Below are 18,839 nucleotides of genomic sequence, written 5' to 3'. Positions count from 1 at the left end.
CATATACCCAGGGGTAATGCTCTATTGCCTGCAGACCTTCAATAAAGAAAGAAGTTTGTTTGGAAAAAAAAAAAAGGTTTTTTTAAGGATTGTGCAAGAGAAAATTAACTCAATTTTCTGTCAGAGGAATATCAGGTCTTTCAGGCTGCATTTTTTTTGTTCTTGCTATTGCTGATTCTTTCTATTGCTGCGTGGCATGATTTTACCTTTTTCTCCTTGTTTTTTTCCTCTTCTCACCACATCTTCCAAAGAAGTAAATAATAGAGTTCAGGCCTCATCCATCCCAGCCACACTTCCACCACCACCTGAGCCCATATGACAATAACAACACCACAGTATGGAAGAGAGAAACCGAAGCCTTAATAGTTGCTGTAAGCAGATCAGCATAGAGACATCTCCAGAGAGAGCTCTCCATAGGGTCATTTCCATTCACTTTAAAGCCCACTTGGGCTGCTAGAGTGGTATAAAATGGACTCAGAAAAGCTGTTAATTAGGATTAGCAGCTTCAGGAACATCAAGCCACAGTGCTCCAAGCTGAGCCATTTATCTGAGAGGACTCGGGCCTCTTGACTGCCTTCTGAACCAAGGCACAGGACACTACATGTCAAGGCAGACAGCTTTGAAATCAGATGACAGAGCCACCCGGTCATCTATGAGAGAAGGTTCCTATCCCAGTTGCTGAATGACACTGCAGCACTTCTCCTGTGATCAGATCACCCTTTGCTGGACTTGAATGGTTGGCAGGTCCAAGATGCACCAGCCAGCTGTACAGGAGCATGGCATGGACCCATCTTATCAATACAAGTTGCATGTGGTATGAAATCCACAGGGCATATGGTGGGTGCCTGTCCTGGTTTCAGCTGGGATAGAGTTAATTTTATTCCCAGTAGCTGGTATAGTGCTGTGTTTTGGATTTCGGATGAGAAAAATGATGATAACACACTGATGTTTTGGTTGTTGCTAGGCAAGGTTGACACCATGTCAAGGACTTTTCAGCTTCTCATACTCCCCTGCCAGCAAGGAGGCTGGTGGTGCACAAGAAGGTGGGCGGGGACACAGCCAGGACAGGTAACCCAAACTGGCCAAAGAGATATTCCATACTGTATGATGTCATGCTCAGTGTATAACTTGGGGGAAGCTGGCCGGGGATTTAGGCTGCGGCTCGGGAACTAGCTGGGCATGGGTCAGTGAGGGGTGAGCAACTGTGCTGTGCATCACTTGTTTCGTATATTATTTTATTATTATTATTATCATCATCTTCCTTTTCTGACCTATTAAACTGTCTTTATCTCAACACACAAGTTTTACTTTTTTTCTGATTCTTTCCCCCATCGTGCCGGTAGGGGGAATGAGCGAACAGCTGTATAGTTGTTTTAGCTGCCTGCTGGGTTAAACCACAATAGTGCCCCTGGGTGAGGTTTCTGAATGATACATATGCCATAACAGGTCTGTAGGGCTCCAAGAGAAAGCAACCACTGTGGACAAGAGATGGCACCCATGGGTGTCAGCATGCTCTTTCAAGGCCAGTCACAGACTCCATGGAAAAACAAGGTAGTGACTTGTGTTTCACAGCTACTGGGGCATGACTTTTATTCTATTGCCATAAGCTTCCTGCCTTTCACCAGTCTACAGCATGAAAGGCCCAAGGAAGGTGATAAGTGCCTCATGTAACGGTAACACAGAAAGCCAGCTTTACAATAGCTTCTGTCACACATGCGAGCAAAACAGGCTGTAGGGAAAGGCTGAGCTGTTGCCAGGCTGCCATTGGGCTGATTTGCATCTCTCGGGTTACTGACCCTGTCAAACCTCCTAAGGCAATCTTTTCTCACACCTCCCTTTCCAAATGCAAGGTGAACCACAGATGTCTTGCATTATTCTGCTTCCCATGGTATTTTCATCTCCTCAGGGTAAAACACTACCTGAATCAGAGCCAAGCTGAAGGCAAAACTTCCCATCCGGAAGTGAAGTACTAGCTTCCTTGCATATGTCACTCTTTCTGGACAAATACACTAGTTCTGGTCATAGAATTATAGAATCATATAATGGTTTGGGTTGGAAGGGACCTTAAAGATCATCTAGTTCCAACCCCCCTGCTGCGGGCAGGGACACCCTCCACTAGACCACGTTGCCCAAAGCCTCATCCAACTTGGTCTTAAACACTTCCAGGGATGGGGCATCCACAACCTCTCTGGGCAACCTGTTCCAGTGCCTCACCACTCTAACAGTAAAGAATTTCTTTCTAACATCTAATCTAAATCAACCCTCCTTCAGCTTAAACCCATTATCCCTTGTCCTGTCACTACACTCCCTGATAAACAGTCCCTCACCATCTTTCCTGTAGGCCCCCTTCAGGTACTGGTAAGCCGCAATTAGATCTCCCCGAAGCCTTCTCTTCTCCAGGCTGAACAATCCCAACTCTCTCAGCCTGTCCTCATAGGAGAGGTGCTCCAGCCCTCTGATCAGCTTCGTGGCCCTCCTCTGGACTCGCTCCAACAGCTCAATGTCTCTCCTGTACTGGGGATGCCAGAGCTGGACGCAGTACTCCAGGTGGGGTCTCACAAGAGCGGAGTAGAGGGGCAGGATCACCTCCCTCAACCTGCTGGTCACGCTGCTTTTGATGCAGCCCAGGACACGGTTCACTTTCTGGGCTGAAAGCGCACACTGCCAGCTCATGTTGAGCTTCTCATCAGTCAATACCCCCAAGTCCTTCTCCTCGGGGCTGCTTTCAATCCATTCCTCGCCCAGCCTGTAGTTGTGCTTGGGATTGCGCCAACCCTCGTGCAGGACTTTGCACTTGGCCTTGTTGAACTTCATGCAGTTCGCACGGGCCCACCTCTCCAGCCTGTCCAGGTCCCTCTGGATGGCATCCCTTCCCTCCAGCGTGTCGACCACACCACACAGCTTGGTGTTGTCGGCAAACTTGCTGAGGGTGCACTCGATCCCACTGTCCATGTCGCCGACAAAGATGTTGAACAGTGCCGGTCCCAGTACCAACCCCTGAGGAACGCCACTCATCACTGGTCTCCACTTGGACATTGAGCCGTTGACCACAACTCTTTGAGTGCGACCATCCAGCCAATTCCTTATCCACCGAGTGGTCCATCCATCGAATCCATGTCTCTCCAATTTAGAGACAAGGATGTCATGTGGGACAGTGTCAAATGCCTTGCACAGTCCAGGTAGATGACGTCAGCTGCCCTTCCCTTATCCACTGACGCTGTAACCCCATCATAAAAGGCCACCAAATTTGTCAGGCATGATTTGCCCTTAGTGAAGCTGTGTTGGCTGTCACCAATCACCTCCATATCTTCCACGGTCAAAGAAATATCCATGGCAGCAATGCAGGCATTGACACCGCAATCTGTTTTTCAAGATCACGCAATTCAGTGCTGCTGGCAGCCATGCTTTCAGCTGTGTCCATCATAAAGGGAAAAGTCTTTTACCATATTGACAGCTGGACCATGTTCAGCCAGATCTGAAATCAGTTTTAAGGCAAAACTGGGCCTACACTCTTCTCCCATTTTAGCCACAGAAACTCCCAGGAGCCTCAAAGAATATATATGGCATCAGAGACTCACCAGGCCAGAAAAATAGAAATCCCTACCCAAGAGTCTACAGTCAGCATCTTGAAAATGGTAGGTACCTGCTGTGGTCCTTGCCATAATGGAGATCTTCTATTGCTCCTCTCCAGGAGATGTCCTTCACCAGCCAACCTTTCTATCACAGAGCTTCAGCCAGCCCCCAGCAGTGTCCAGCAGAGATCAACATCTCAGGGAAAAAGGTCAAGACAATATGTGAGAAGAACAAGCTGTAAGAGGAATTTAGTAAGCTAGAACTATCACACCTCAAAAGAATATGTACTATGTTAGGTGACTAAATCTGTGAGTAAGACCATATGTTGGTGCTTTGGCGAAGCAGGTAGAATCACAGTCATAGAACGGTTTCATTTGGAAGGGACCTTTAAAGATCAGCTAGTCCAACCCTCCTGCAATGAGCAGGGACACCTTCAACTAGATCAGGTTGCTGAGAGTCCTGTCCAACCTGACCTTGAATGTTTCCAGGGATGGAGCATCTACCACTTCCCTGGGCAACCTGTTCCAGTGCCTCACCACCCTCGTCGTAAAAAATGTCTTCCTTATATCTAGTCTGAATCTACCCTCTTCTAGTTTAAAACCATTACCCCTTATCCTACTGTGGTACTAAACCAAAAAGCAAAAGGAACCACACAACTCTTGTGGAACCATCTCAAAGTCCCTGCATGTCCCCTCTACCCAACACCACTGGGATACTAAAGTCTAACAGCCAAGTGGAGAAACCTGCCAAGTTCATTCAGGCATTTCTCATTAGTTTCTCAAGATTTCTCAATATTCTGCTTCTCAATATATTAATCTGGCAGCAAATTATAGTTGAGGGAAAAGCATCTCTCCCTAAGCCATACAGAGAACAAAAAGCGACAAAGTAAAATCATAACAGACAGGGAAACATCTTGTGAGTCATCATCTTCCCTCCTTTCCCTCTCCCTTTCCAACATTGCTGATAGCCCCGGGATTGTTCCATGCAGCCTGGAACCAGAAGGTACCTATTGCTGCTGCAGGCGTAAACCACTTCACTCCAGAGGAGAAAACAGGATTTTTAAACATGGCAAGACTTTTATTTTACATAAGTAAAGGAAGAAAACAGCAATGGCATCTTTGTGTATCTCTACTTAGGCACCTTGTACATGCTTTTCTGAAATTGATGGCCCAGTTATGCCAAATGCATAAAATAAAGTAGCTATCCCTTTTCCAAAACATTTGCCATCATGCCTAATATGACACCCTCCCCCAAAAAGCCCCACAACAAACCAAACCAACAAAAACAAAACAACACCAAAACCAAACCAACCAAACAAAATAAACCAAACAAGTGGATTCCTCAAAGAGAACACAAGAGCAGTTGTGATCAGTGCAAAAAAAGCCATCATGGCTCCATACATATGAAGTCACATGAAAGGAAAACAGCCTAATGTATGTACAGACAGAGAACATGTTTTTGTCAAATCTTCAGATACATATATCCAAACTGCATGGCATTTTCAATGGCATTGATTTTGCTGTATCCTACCACATATTTCAAATTATGAGTTGATCACCAACTTTCACTGCTCAAAAAGGAAGATAAAAACTTGCTCTAGGCTGACACATTTTAAAGAACCATTTCTGATTTCTTTGGCTAAATTTTCAGAACAAACACATTTGTCCTTGAGATAAGTTTTATTTGATCTGTATTGATATTCACAAAGTAACCCGCTTCTCCCTGGCTGAAGAGACTGAAATGTTTGCTACAGAGACTTCGGATAAGCCATTAATACATGTTGCTGGGTTTAGGGGTTATAGGGTCACCATTCCATGTGGACTATAGGTATCCAACACTTCTACAATGTTTAGGACCTGAATTTAAATTCAGCACCAGTACATATGTTTATATTAGGGGAAAACTTGGCACGTTGAAGCATAGTTCAGCGTATTTCTAATGTGATTTCCTCAATGCATTCATCATCTCCCAGGGAACCTCAGAATTTGGCCTAAAGAGAGGTCCAACCAGGGCCAGTGTACCTCATTTAGGAAGCTCTACTCTTCCACTTCCACTTGGTGCACAGAGACTTCAGGCTCATGTAAAGGAGTTACTTTTTGGTCCCTACAGCTCCCCCAGTTATTACAGCCCTCAGTCTTCCAGAATCAGAACCCAGCAGATTTTATATTGGATTAATTTCAGCGATAGGTCCATGTGTTAGCTTGCCAACATCGTTATCATACTCAGTAGCATGAGTCTCTATAGGGACAAAAAGAAAGACCTCCAAGAACTGTCACCTCTGAAGCTGAACTAGTAGCATAAAGTTCTGCTACATGCTACAAAGTCTTATAACCAAGTCTGGATTGATCTTATAGAATCACAGCTCACAGCATGCTACACATTGATCCACATCCTTCATTAGCTAAAGCAATAGAAACACCTAGTTTGGAACTCCTGGGATCCAAAAGTACAGAAAACTTAAGTCCACATGGTGAAAAGATGGATAAAAAGCAGTAAGGCCCAGGCATAACCCTCCAGAAAGGGAATTCCATTAATTCAGTTTCTCGCTGGTGCCTGCCACCTTCTTTCTGCTCTGTGATTCATTAAATTTAGGCTACTGCCCTTGGTAGCTGGAAATCTTTACTAAGTGATATACAGAAACCATCCAAACACACGGGAGGTTGCTCACCCTCTTTGTTCCATAAGACACACACACACACACACACACACAAAACCACACACTTTTTGCTGCCAACTATCTTGTGCACAGACAGCTTTCACCGGCTGTCCAGGCTCCTCTCCAGGGAAGTGTTTGTCTCGGTAACTCTTGAAAACACTGAGTCAGGCAAGACCTGTAGTGTTCCATCATAGAATCATAGAATCTTAAGGTTGGAAAAGACCGCTAACATCATCAAGTCCAACCATCAACCCAACACCACCATGTCTACTAAACCATGTCCTGAAGTGCCATGTCTACACACTTTTTGAACACCTCCAGGGATGGTGACTCAACAGCTTCCCTGGGCAGCCTGTTCCAATGCCTGACCACTCTTTTGGTGAAGAAATTTTTCCTAATATCCAATCTAAACCTCCCCTGGCACAACTGGAGGCCATTTCCTCTTGTCCTGTCGCTTGATACTTGGGAGAAGAGACCAACACCCACCTGGCTACGGCCTCCTTTCAGGTAGTTGTAGAGAGTGATAAGGTCTCACCTCAGCCTCCTCTTCTCCAGGCTAAACAACCCCAGTTCCCTCAGCCACTCCTCATAAGACTTGTGCTCTAGACCCTTCATCAGCTGCATTGCCCTTCTTTGGACACACTCCAGCACCTCAAGGTCTTTCTTGTAGTGAGGGGCCCAAAACTGAACATAGTATTCAAGGTACGGCCTCACCATTGCCGAGTACAGGGGGACAATCACTTCCCTAGTCCTGCTGGCCACATGATTCCTGATAGAAGCCAGGATGCTGTTGGCCGCCTTGGACACCTGGGCACACTGCAGGCTCATGTTCAGCCGGCCGTTGACCACCATCCCCAGGTCCTTCTCCGCCAGGCAGCTTTCCAGCCACTTTGCCCCAAGCCTGTAGCGTTGCCTGGGGTTGTTGTGACTCAAGTGCAGGACCCAGCACTGAGCCTTGTTGAACCTCATCCAGTTGGTCTTGGCCCATCGAGCCAGCCTGTCCAGATCCCTCTGCAGAGCCTTCCTACCCTCAAGCAGATCAACACTCCCACACAATTTGGTGTCATCTGCAAATTTACTGAGGGTACACTCAATCCCCTTGTCCAGATCATTGATAACAGTATTAAACAGAACTGGCCCCAAGACTGAGCCCTGGGGAACACCGCTTGTGACTGGCCACCAACTGGATTTAATTCTGTTCACCACAACTCTCTGGGCTCGGCCTTCCAGCCAGTTTTTTACCCAGCAAAGAGTGCACCTGTCTAAGCTATGAGCCACCAGCTTCTCTTGGAGAATGCTGTGGGATACAGTATTGAAGGCTTTACTAAAGTCCAGTAGATTATGTTTGTTCAGACTGGGGCACTGGAGTGTATGGGGCATGCTGGTTTTCACCATCTCAGGCCAGCCAGAGGTCCAGGCTCTCCACAGAGAGTAAATCAGCAAGGGTCTCAAGGGAGCAGAAATGCATATGGCTGATATGTGCATTTACAGGAAGAAAGAGGAAGACCAGAATATGAGTTTAGAAGAAGTTTTACCCAAAAAGGCAGCTGATGAATGCAGTAAGGCATGTGCCCTCACATGTAGTTCATGACTTTGGACGGAGCAAGCACAGGAAAAAAAAAAAAATCCAAAAATAATATAAAATTTTGGCCACCTAAAAATGTATCAGAATGGAAACAGTTTCTCACTGTGATCGGATTCTAGAGCAAAGCCAGAGCTCTCCTTAGAAGATCAAACTCTTTGTCTGCCTAAAACAGACTCTATGAGGATGAAGCACAGGGACCTCACTTTCAAACAAGTAAAAAGCCTACTGACCCCAAGCCACCCATGATACCTGTGAATATTGAAATATTAAGATCAATTCAAGCAATTAGAGCCATTGCTCAATAGATGTAACCAAACAAAAGGGAAACCATTGTAACTTAGAAAATAATTAGTTGTAAGATAAGAGGCTCTGGAACAATCTCATTTTAAACAGCTTGGCCTTGGAAGAACAGATGCGCAAAGATAAGAAAGTTACAAGGTGATCACAAAACCAGCCTTGAGGGATAAGGTATACATGATACCAGGACTGAGTCTGAAGACCCCCAACGACCACCCGACCACCCGGAAGTGCCAACAAACATGCACGGAAGACATTAGCATATGCTAACGAGTTCCCGGACAATCCATGAATGTGATAAGCACTACTCGGAAATATACTGAATATGTATATTAACATAGTATAAATACTTGCTAGTTTTGTCTTTTGGGTGTGCACGTTAGGTGGAGTTATCCCCCGTGCACCCAGCGCTGCAATAAAGAATGCCTGCTTCCTAAAACTTCAAATTAAGTCTTAGAGAGTGAATTATTTTGCCGCTTTAGGCAGTTGAAAATTGCTCCAGAGACCTCCAGTACCTGGGAGCAGGTCTCTTTCCCCAGCAATCCTACTGCTGGCCCATGCTGTGCCCCAGGGGAAATTACTTTATCCTATTCTGTTTTCAGACATCCTGCTACAGGTTACCCCCCAAGGGTCTAAATTGAAGATTAAATAATTATATTCAGGCATTGAGACCCCGCATTAGGTAGTCCTGTGTTGTGTTTTTACCCCAGTCAGCAGCTGAGCACCACACAGCCGCTCACTCACTCCCGCGCATCGGGATGGGAGAGAGAATTGGAAAAGTTAAAGTGAGAAAACTCGTGGGTTCAGATAAAGATAGTTTAATAGGTAAAGCAAAAGCTGCAGGCACAAGCAAAGCAAAGCAAGGAATTCATTCACCACTTCCCATGGGGAGGCAGGTGTTCAGCCATCTCCAGGAAAGCAGGGCTCTGTCACGCGTAACGGTGACTTGGGAAGACAAATGCCATTACTCCGAATGCCGCCTGCCCCCCCCCCCCTTCCCCCAAACTCCTTATAAACTGTCATATGGTATGGAATATCCCTTTGGTCAGTTTGGGTCACCTGTCCTGTCTGTGTCTCCTCCCAACTTCTTGTGCACCCCCAGCCATCCCGCTGGCAGGGCAGTGCGAGAAGCAGCAAAGGCCTTGGCTCTGTGTAAGCACTGCTCAGCAATAGGTCCATATAACAAAAACATCTCTATATTATCAATGCTGTTTCCAGCATAAATCCAAAACATAGCCCCATGCTAGCTACCATGAAGAAAATTAACCCTCTCAGCTGAAACCAGGACATCCTGGAATAGCACTAGCCCCCTCCTCCATAAAAATGGCATCTAACTTCTCTGGGGCAGCCAGGACAGAGCCAAGCCTTCCCTGACCCCTGAGATGGGATAGGGTTCACAGCAGGACCTGCTCAGTGCCTCCTCTCCTCATCTCAGGGACTGCTGCATTGTAAAGGCAAAATTTATTTTAGCTGGAAAAAGTGGAAAAAGTAATCAAAGCAAATGCAACAGCTCAGGAGGAATCAGAGTAGGATTAGACATTTATATGAATAAGAATAGATTCTGCGGTTCAACTTGCTGTGATAAAAATAATAACCTCAGTTTTCATGCTCCAGGGCAGAAACCTGATCTCTGAACAAGGTGTTAGAAAGAAATTTCCTCTCCCAGTAGTACTCCCCAACTGTCCAGGCCACAGCATAGGGCTTAGTGGTGTCTAGTGGCCATCACTAGAGACAAAGCTGTCTGGAAGCCCATGGTCTTGTTCAGGAGTTGCTGCAGCAGGGAGGGAGTGAAGTGGATTGCATTGTATCAGGCATAAATGAAACAAGCCCATCACTCCCTTTTCTCTTTGCATTTCCTGGCTAAATCTTAGTCCCTGACAATGAGTGAGTTTCTGTACTGCATTCCAGGGATCTCCTTGCTTTGTTTGGTTTGTTTCTGTGCAGAGATGGATCACTGCCACCCCTTGCCTCCTCTGCCCCCATGCCAGCTGAGCTGTTAATGGCCTTAGCCCCAGCTGATTAATAAACCGGCTTGAGACTGCTGATCTCTTTGGACCATTAAACCTTTCCCCAGCGACTAGTCATTAATCCCCCAAAGAGTCATCCTAGATGAGGTTGTTGTTAGCTCATCAATCCTTTTTAAGGCCTCAATTTGCAGCAGAAAGGAGCAGGGAAGGGGGGGAGGGGGGGGGAGGGGGGCAGTCTGCGTTTGTCAGGCAGTGCCATCTGTTCCCCCAGGTTACAGATAGCTACGCCAGCCCCGGCATGCCAGAGTTTAGCATTTCCACCCAGGTGAGGGCTGTCACTGTGCAGCACAGACCATCCACCAAAGAGCAAGATAGTACTGCACCAGACATCTGGAGTATTAAACAAGACCAGGAGAAAAAGCCGACATTGGTTTCCTTAATTGCAATGCCTTTGGCTGGGGCCAGAAGGCATCATAATATATGATTACCGTAGGAATACCTGGTGTATCAATTTCAGAAGAGATGCTTTCAAACAACTAACTTTCGGACATGAATTACCCAGAGTATTACTACCTATAGGCCTGAGCAAGTCCCCTTGTTTTCTCAGCTTCTGTTTCTAATCCCAATGTCTTCGTTATTAAAACAGTCCACATCTTCAGCCAGAAGACTGGATTTGCCTTAATGATGACTGTAGAAAGTGGCATTTTGAGCACCCTGGCCATAGCCGCCCACACTCTTTCAGCCTCTTCCCCCACTGTCAGCACACTAAACCTGATTATCTTTCCTTAGCTCTTCTAGGACTTTTTGATATCATTAAATCTTGTTACCATGAGCCATGCTTAGAGGCTTGGAAGGAGGATGGCGGCAGCAGAGGTGTCGAACCTCACATTGTACATGTACACTAAGTTCATCCTGGATGCAGCATAGAAATTGCATCTGCAGAACTACAGTCAAATGTTTCTGGATTTTCACCTAAAAACTCACAGCTATTTTTTTCCTCCCCTCTATCTGGAAAGGTACAGCTTTTGAACTCTGGATTTTATGTAAATGTGAGGTTTTAAATGAATGAGTGGTGCATGTTTAAGATCAGGTTTTATAGAGATGAGGTCATATAAGCCTGTCAGCTGAAACCAAGCTACATTGGTAGCTCCACACAGAGCAAACTGTGCCCCAATCTAGTCTGCACTACTGCATATTGCACTGCTGTTAATGGTCTGCTGGCGCAATTATAGAAGGGAAAGTAGTGAGGGATGATGCTGGTACACAACTGATGCTATGGACAACAGTTATCTTCTGCAGCTAGTTGTGTCAAGGATGGCTGCTGTTGAAGCCCAGTGTTGAGGCAACATCAGAGAAAATAGCTTCACAGTTTAAATTGGTAGCTTGACTTAACCATGATGCTACTGCTCCCACAGCATGTCCAAAAGGGACAATGAGAGGGCAAACCCCTGGCGCTAGCACAGCTTGGAAGAGGACAGCTCCATCCTCAGCCAAAGAGCTGGTCAGTGCTATGCTCTTCCTTAGACTTCCCATGTGTCTATGCCAGTGTTGCTTCATGTCTCTCTGCCTCAGCTACCAGCTATAATTTGGAAATGACCATGCCAGTTCTATCCTTTCAGTGTGAGACTTCTTATACCATGAAATAGGTCTCACCATTAACAAGCAAAACTTTTACATGTTCTCATCACAAGTCCTGGTATGCTGCTTTACTACAAGCACAGTGCATGACTTGCATGAGTGCATCATCAGATTAATGTGAACGTGAATCTTCAGAAATCATTTTGGCTTTAGCAGTGACTTGGCTAGTGCTGAGCACACCACGTATAGCCAACAACAGCTGCACTCCATGGGGAGTGGGGAAAAAAGAAAACAACCACAGACACATGCAAAAACCATCAGTCAGGCTCCTTTTAAATGAGTAATGCAGTGCACAGTGAAAGGCTTTTCAGCTCTCAAATCTTCACATCATTATATAAACCTTAACTCACCCCAGCTACTGAGGTTCTGTGTTTGTTTGTGGGCATTAATAGCTGCTGCAGTGTTATAATTAGAGCAGAGAATGAGGAGTCCCATGGGGAAACAGAGGAAACCCCACATTGCTGAAGTCACATACATTCAGGGAGATAAAACGCCACAGAGAAGTTCTGGAGGAAGCAGTGCTTGGGGGAGGGAATGGTTACAGCCACCACAGAAGTTGTCTCTGCTTCTCTTGGGTCTGTACAATTAATTATGATTATTAATTATATAGGATGCTACAGTAATAATTAGTGCAATAATCATCTCAGTCACTGAAATAGCCCCTTCCAGCCCCTAAATATCTTACAGGACCTCACAGGTTCCCATGCAGTCTCTTGCCTCGCTGCCTACTGCACCCTTGGGAAAGCGAAGGCTGGTGGCCCCAGCAGGGAGAAAGGACCACCCCAGCCAGGGCCCACCACCCTTCAGATACATGGTCAGGGGCCTGGGTGGAGGGCAATGGGAGCTGCTCCCACATGGGAGGGTAGCAGGGAGCACGCAGTTTGGATGCCGCGGCTTTCCTGGGAAGACTCGCTGAGTGCCTACATAGAGTGGGGAAGGGCCTGCTAAACCAAAGCCTCTCTGGGGGAAATGGGGAGCTATGGTGTGGTCCTGCTGGCCCTGTTCCCCAGCCCTCTCTTGGGCACCTGTCTAAGAAGAACTTGCATGTGACCCCAAATTCATCCCCAGAGAACAGCTTTCCCCAAATCCATCACCCATTTTTGTTCTGATGACTCCCATGGCCTGTCACAGGAGTGCTCACGTGTGCAGCATGCTGCTGTCATTTCTCCCTCTGTTCTCCCTGGCTGTGGGCATCATGGGCCAAGAGACACCTGAGGACTGGGGACATTGCACTGATGCCAGAGGTTTTGCTTCATCTCAGGGCCTTGTAAGCAACTACGTTCCTCAGTGAGCAGCCAATAGCCAGACGTCACTTCCCATCCCACAGCCTCCCACCTCCATCCACCCATCAAGTGGGCCCAGAGGACAGGAATGCCCCAACAAATCTCCAGCCTCTCTCCTTCCCATCATGTCAAGTGGCACCTCATGCATAAGGACTTAATTCAACCAAAAATTAACATATTTTACAATGCCCACACCCTGAAGAAACACTGGCGGACCCGCACCATCAAAAAAATAACTCTGAAAACCAAGAATCAACTCTCCTTCTCCACATCCAGCCTCTCCTTCCTCCCCCAGGCAAGTCCCAACTGCTGCTCACAGCATCCCATCCGTGCTTCTCTGTGTGACCCAGCAGGCCACATCACCCAGCCCCCCAGGGGCTTGCGTAATGGGGAAATGTCAGAGATTAGAGACAAGAGAGCAGTGACTGCAATATAAAAGCAAACTGAATAATTAGAGTGGAGCTGTTCCGTCGCAGAGAACAAAATGAAAGAGTTGTGTGATTTGAGCAGAAGTGACCTTTACACTTCATTACAAGGAGGTGGTGTCCTTACAGGGTTATTAATATTTCCAGCTGAATTAGCTCAGGTTAAAAATGGCTCAAAGGAATGAAGAGAGAGAGAGAGTGTGCACAAAAATATATCATTCTGTCTTTTTCCTCCTCTTTGCTTTTTACCTTTTTTGTGATTTGTTAACTTGAAAGCAGAAAGGCTGAGTGGCCACCAGGAACAAGGCTTCATTAGAAAGGGTGAGAACCACAGGATGACCTGGCCGGGAGATCTTCCCTGCCCACTGGCTGTGCTTCAGCAAAAAGCCTGTGTGATGCCTCTGTGACTGTTTCCCCATGTTCTCATCTAGGGCACAGAGCGTGTCTTCATTCACCAAGCTGCAAACATGTCATGGGACTGATGTGCAGGCATTTTTGGGCCAGCAGTGGAGCTCAGCGCTGCTGCTGTTGGGTCCAAATGGAGTCACTAGGATCTCCTAGGGCATCACAGGTCTCACAGGCGCTCTTGTGATTACTGTTCACCTCCTCAGGGCCAACTGATTCTCCTTCCTGCTGCCCACAAAACATCTTCCCAGTTTCATCAGTGGGGAAATAAACAACTTAGCTCAGCAAGCTTTACCCCATCAAACTGTGGCAACATTTACACCCTGACACAAGGGACAGACATACATCCTCCCTCCTAAATGGAGACAAAGCCAAGGCCTTCACTAAGATTATTTTAGCAAAGGATAGATCATAAAAATCCCACAGAGAGTTGAGTTGCTTCAGTCCTGTAGATGACAGAAGTTCATACACACACAGACACTTTTTTCCCCAACATGCACAAAGAAAAGAATCTTTACTTCAGCATGTCCCAGCAGACACAGGCCCACATAGCCTTACAAAAGCATGACTGTCAATAATGTCCCAAAGCACTGGGTGAATTAAATGAGCAAAGCTGAACTCAGCGATCTGAACCTAAATCCAAGCTGCAATTTTGCTGCTCAGAGCCTCGAGGTGTACAGAGTTGTGCTTTTTGCTCAGATCACTCAGTCTCGTATTAGTCCCATCAATGACTTTGCAGATGCAAAAGCGCCGCTACCTTGATAACACATCCAGACACCTGGTTGCTTCTCCACAAGCCTGACCTAAACAACTTCTTTTAGTGCCTCTCTCTGCCCAGCGATAACAAACATCAGGAGGACCCACCCTAGCAAACAGGAGAAGAAGAAACAAACATGAAAGCAGGTGCACATCAATAAGGAATGAGGGTGCTGTGGTGAAGCCTGCAATTAGTCTCATGGGCTGCATCATTACCACAGTGGTTACTTCCACACCATCCTCTGCAGGGGCATAGCAGATCGCCTTCCCCTGCTCCACTTGTGGAGGGGGGTCTTGCAAATTTAATGCAAAGACCCAAATCGAAAAGAGAGTTTAGGCTTTTGAAGCAATCATGAAATGGACACAGTGGCAGCTGCTGCTCCTCCAGTGGCTGCTGAATCACAGCCCCTCACTTATTTATAGGCCTCCCCAGGGTTCTTGCAGCCGAGCCAATGACAAATGCCAATGAACATCTACTCTCACCCCACAAGGTGTTGTTATCCTGGCTGCAAGGGAGACGGAGAGCAACTAAATAACACACCATCAGGTGCACCAGACAGATGAAGCAGAGGCAGGCAGAGGACCCAAGACACTTCACTGAGCAGCCAATGCCTCCAGCATCACCTGAGCATTGTTCCCAGCAAATGCACAGGTTCCAGTCTCTCACCCCACAGTATGTAGCTGGTGTCCATTACTAAGCCCCATAGGTTTTGCTGCTATCTCCATTCTGACAAAGGCCAATGCTTTTATGACCACAGAAAAGAGGACACTGACACACAGAGCGACCAGAGGACTTACCTGAGTTCTGAACCGAGCAGTCAAACATCCCAGACATGGAGGCCGAGATGCTGATGCTCCAGAGGTAGGAGCAGGAGGAGATATTGAGACTCAAAGAACAGCCAAAGTTTTCCCCTTTTTGCTGGAAACTATTGCACCTAGGCCAGGCAGTGAACAGTTCTGAAGGCAAGAGAGGAGAAAATTAAAAAGACTTAATCTGGCCTTGGTGCTAGGAGAAAGCATGAACACAAAGACAGGGGAAGGGAGAGGCCAAACCTTCCCCAGGCTGAGTCAGGAAGGTAGGAATACCATCCAGGGACAACAAAGGTGAGCTGTACCACCCTTCTGTCCATAAGAGCAACCCTCCCAGGTGACCTCCGCCTGGGCTGTGCTCCAGAAGGAAGAGGCTGTTTCCCTCACCGTAGTCCCAGGGAGCTCTCTCTGCATGCATCCACAAACTCTGATGCTGTACAGCTGGCAAAAGTAGAAGTCAGCCTGCAGGATCATCATTATCAGCGATGATTCACAGGCCATAGAGATCACAGCTTGCCTTGTAGATGTCACTGGGACCTGGCAGTCACAGAAAAAACATCTTATTTGTAAACTGGGACAAATTACAATTGCAGAGGTATAGCCTACATGGGAAATGCTGCCTGCTTTGCAGAGCAGAATGACTCTTTAAATGATACACGAGGCTGCAGGACCGCTCCATAGGGCTCACTAGCTGGGAAGGGGCCACCCAGGCAGGGTGTGCAGAGCCCCGTCTCTCACTCACAACCAGACCAGGGCTGGGCCTCTCTTTAATAGATTCCTGGTGTCAGCTGACACTGTGCTGCTGTAGCTAGTTTTTTATTCAAGTCATCACTCATATATTAAATCTGAAGTGGCTGTTTGGACTAGACATGTTTTCTGTGAAAACTTTCACATGGGCTGAAAAAGCAATGGGTTTTACAGGGAACACCTATGGACTTGTTGCAATGCAATTCCAGATGGACCCAGGAAGCCAGCTCTGCGAGGGAAGCTTGGATCCCTGTGGAGTTGTCTCCAGGATGAAAATCTTTTGAGGTCGTATTTGGGATTGAGCTGACAGTGAGGCCACGACTACTGATAAAAATCTCTCTCCTGACTCTTCAGTTTCGTGACATTTATAAGTATACAGTTCCAGATTTAGGTGGAATTAGCTGATGGCATAAAATGTTATTGAAGCAGGAGCTGGAATCAGGCAGAAAGGTTGTCTACATTCTGTTTCCTTTGTTTCAGCTTTCTTCAGCCAAACTCATGGCTGATCTGAGAGGACTAGAGGCAGCACCAGTCCCACACACCTGGCTGAGATCCACTGGGAAACACAACAGTGGAGCAGTGGAGAGAGAAAAAGAGGGAAGGGTTAGGAAGAGGAGACATGAGGTGCAGAAGACACCTTGCTCATCTCAGCAAACGAGTCCCACTTTAACTCCGTGAACACAGGAAATAGTAACAGCAGTAGCTCATCATCTGAAGACTGTGACATGAAATTTATCTTTTTTCCTTGCTTTCACTGCAATTTTGCACTATGTTTGATAGCTGATGTGCATATCCAAATTCATGCAGCCCTACCATCCCTCTCTCTCTGCCTACTCGCACTCACCCACGCTCCTTCTGCATGTGACTCAGGATGAAAAGAGTTTTAGAAAGATGCAGGGAACATTTACAAGCCACCCACCATTTCACCCTCAGCCTCAATGGCCACATTAGCACCTCCAGGCCAGCATTTGGGATGAATCCCTGAGACAGGCATTGCTCCTGTCCCCAGCACAGACAGGCACAGAGCAAAGCCACATAAGGTCTGCCTCAGTCATTACTGTTGGCTGGACATTGCAAGGCTGGATTTGCTTTAAGACAAGGTAAGTTTTCTGATTTCTTGCTCAGTGCCTTGCCCATATGCTGCATTGCAATATCTGACCAAGAGTGGTCACTGCAGCAGACCCAGGAGACTTCCTGAATATGGTCCCACAATAAAGAGGTACCTCAGTCACATTGGGCAATATAGGAGGGTGGGAGACATACAGCTCTGCCACATTTGCAAGAGAGCCATAGCCTGTCCTGTTCAGAAGCACCAGTAAAATTGTGATTCTGTAAACATCTGTGGCTTTTTCTGGGCTGGCTGAGTGAGGTGTGAAATGAGTGAGTCTGTGAACTCTCCAGCAAAATATCTGCAGCATGAGGGCACTGGTGCAGGTTCCACCAGCGCAGAACAGGCAGCAAAAATTCCCCCACCAGCAGCTGTCAGGGACTGACAGGGGATGAGCTACCCAGATTTGGGTGACAAAGTAAAGCCAGTCTCCCCCTCTAATGAGGCTGCTGAGCAGCAGTTTAGGGGAGTGTGTCACCACTAACATCATCCTGTTTCCATGGACACCAGATTAAGAGTGGCAGAGAGAAACTGCACTCCTAATCCCTCCCAGAGAAAAGAGCTTGCTGATACAAGAGACTTTTAAACATCTTTAATCTAAACTCAGGGTTCTCCTTTCCATGTTCTCTCTAATCCTGCTAGAGGTTACTAGCCCCTTTTAACCCCAAGCCCAGCACAAAAGCATCAAGCAGTGCAGTTACCCAAAGTCTCTGCAGTCCCTTGCTAAAATAAAATCTGCCCTCTCTATCTACAAAAATTTGTCTATCTTAAAAATAACAAATACCCCGGCCCATCATCTGCAAGTGGCCTGCAAAATGATGTCTGTATTGGCACACAGAGCCTACTTTCTAGTGATGGAACTAGGCACCGAGGACAGAGATGGAGGCTACTTCAACAAAAAGATCCAGCTCCTGCCTTCTGTATTGCATGAGACACCTATTATTGACTTTCTTCCCAGAGCTTTTGCCTTTCCTATGAAGCAGCCCACGTAAGAACAGATCACAGAATCACAGAATGGCAGGGGTCAGAAGTGACTTCTGGAGATCATCTAGTCCAACCCCCCTGCTAAAGCAGGATCACCTACAGCAGGTTGCACAGGATTGTGTCCAGGTGGGTTTTGAATATCTCCAGAGAAGGAGACTCCACAACCTCCCTGGGCAGCCTGCTCCAGTGCTCGGTCACCCTCACAGTAAGAAAGTTTTTCCTCATATTCAGATGGAACATCCTGTGTTCCAGTTTGTGCCTGTTGCCCATTGTCCTGTCGCTGGGCACCACTGAAGAGTCTGGCCCCATCCTCTAGACATCTGCCCTTTAGATATTAATAAGCATTGGTAAGATCCCCTCTCAGTCTTCTCTTCTCCAGGCTAAACAGACCCAGCTCTTTCAGCTTTTCCTCATACGAGAGATGCTCCAGTCCCCTGATCACCCTTGTAGCCCTTCGCTGGACTCTCTCCAGTAGTTCCCTGTCTGTCTTGACCTGGGGAGCCCAGAACTGGACACAGTACTCTAGATGTGGCCTCACCAGGGCAGAGAAGGCGGGGAGGATAACCTCCCTCAACCTGCTGGCCACGCTCTTCTTAATGCACCTG

Source organism: Grus americana, chromosome 12, assembly GCF_028858705.1.
Source record: "Grus americana isolate bGruAme1 chromosome 12, bGruAme1.mat, whole genome shotgun sequence".
NCBI classification, from domain to species: Eukaryota; Metazoa; Chordata; class Aves; order Gruiformes; family Gruidae; genus Grus; species Grus americana.
Note: the sequence above shows the minus strand (reverse complement) of the source record.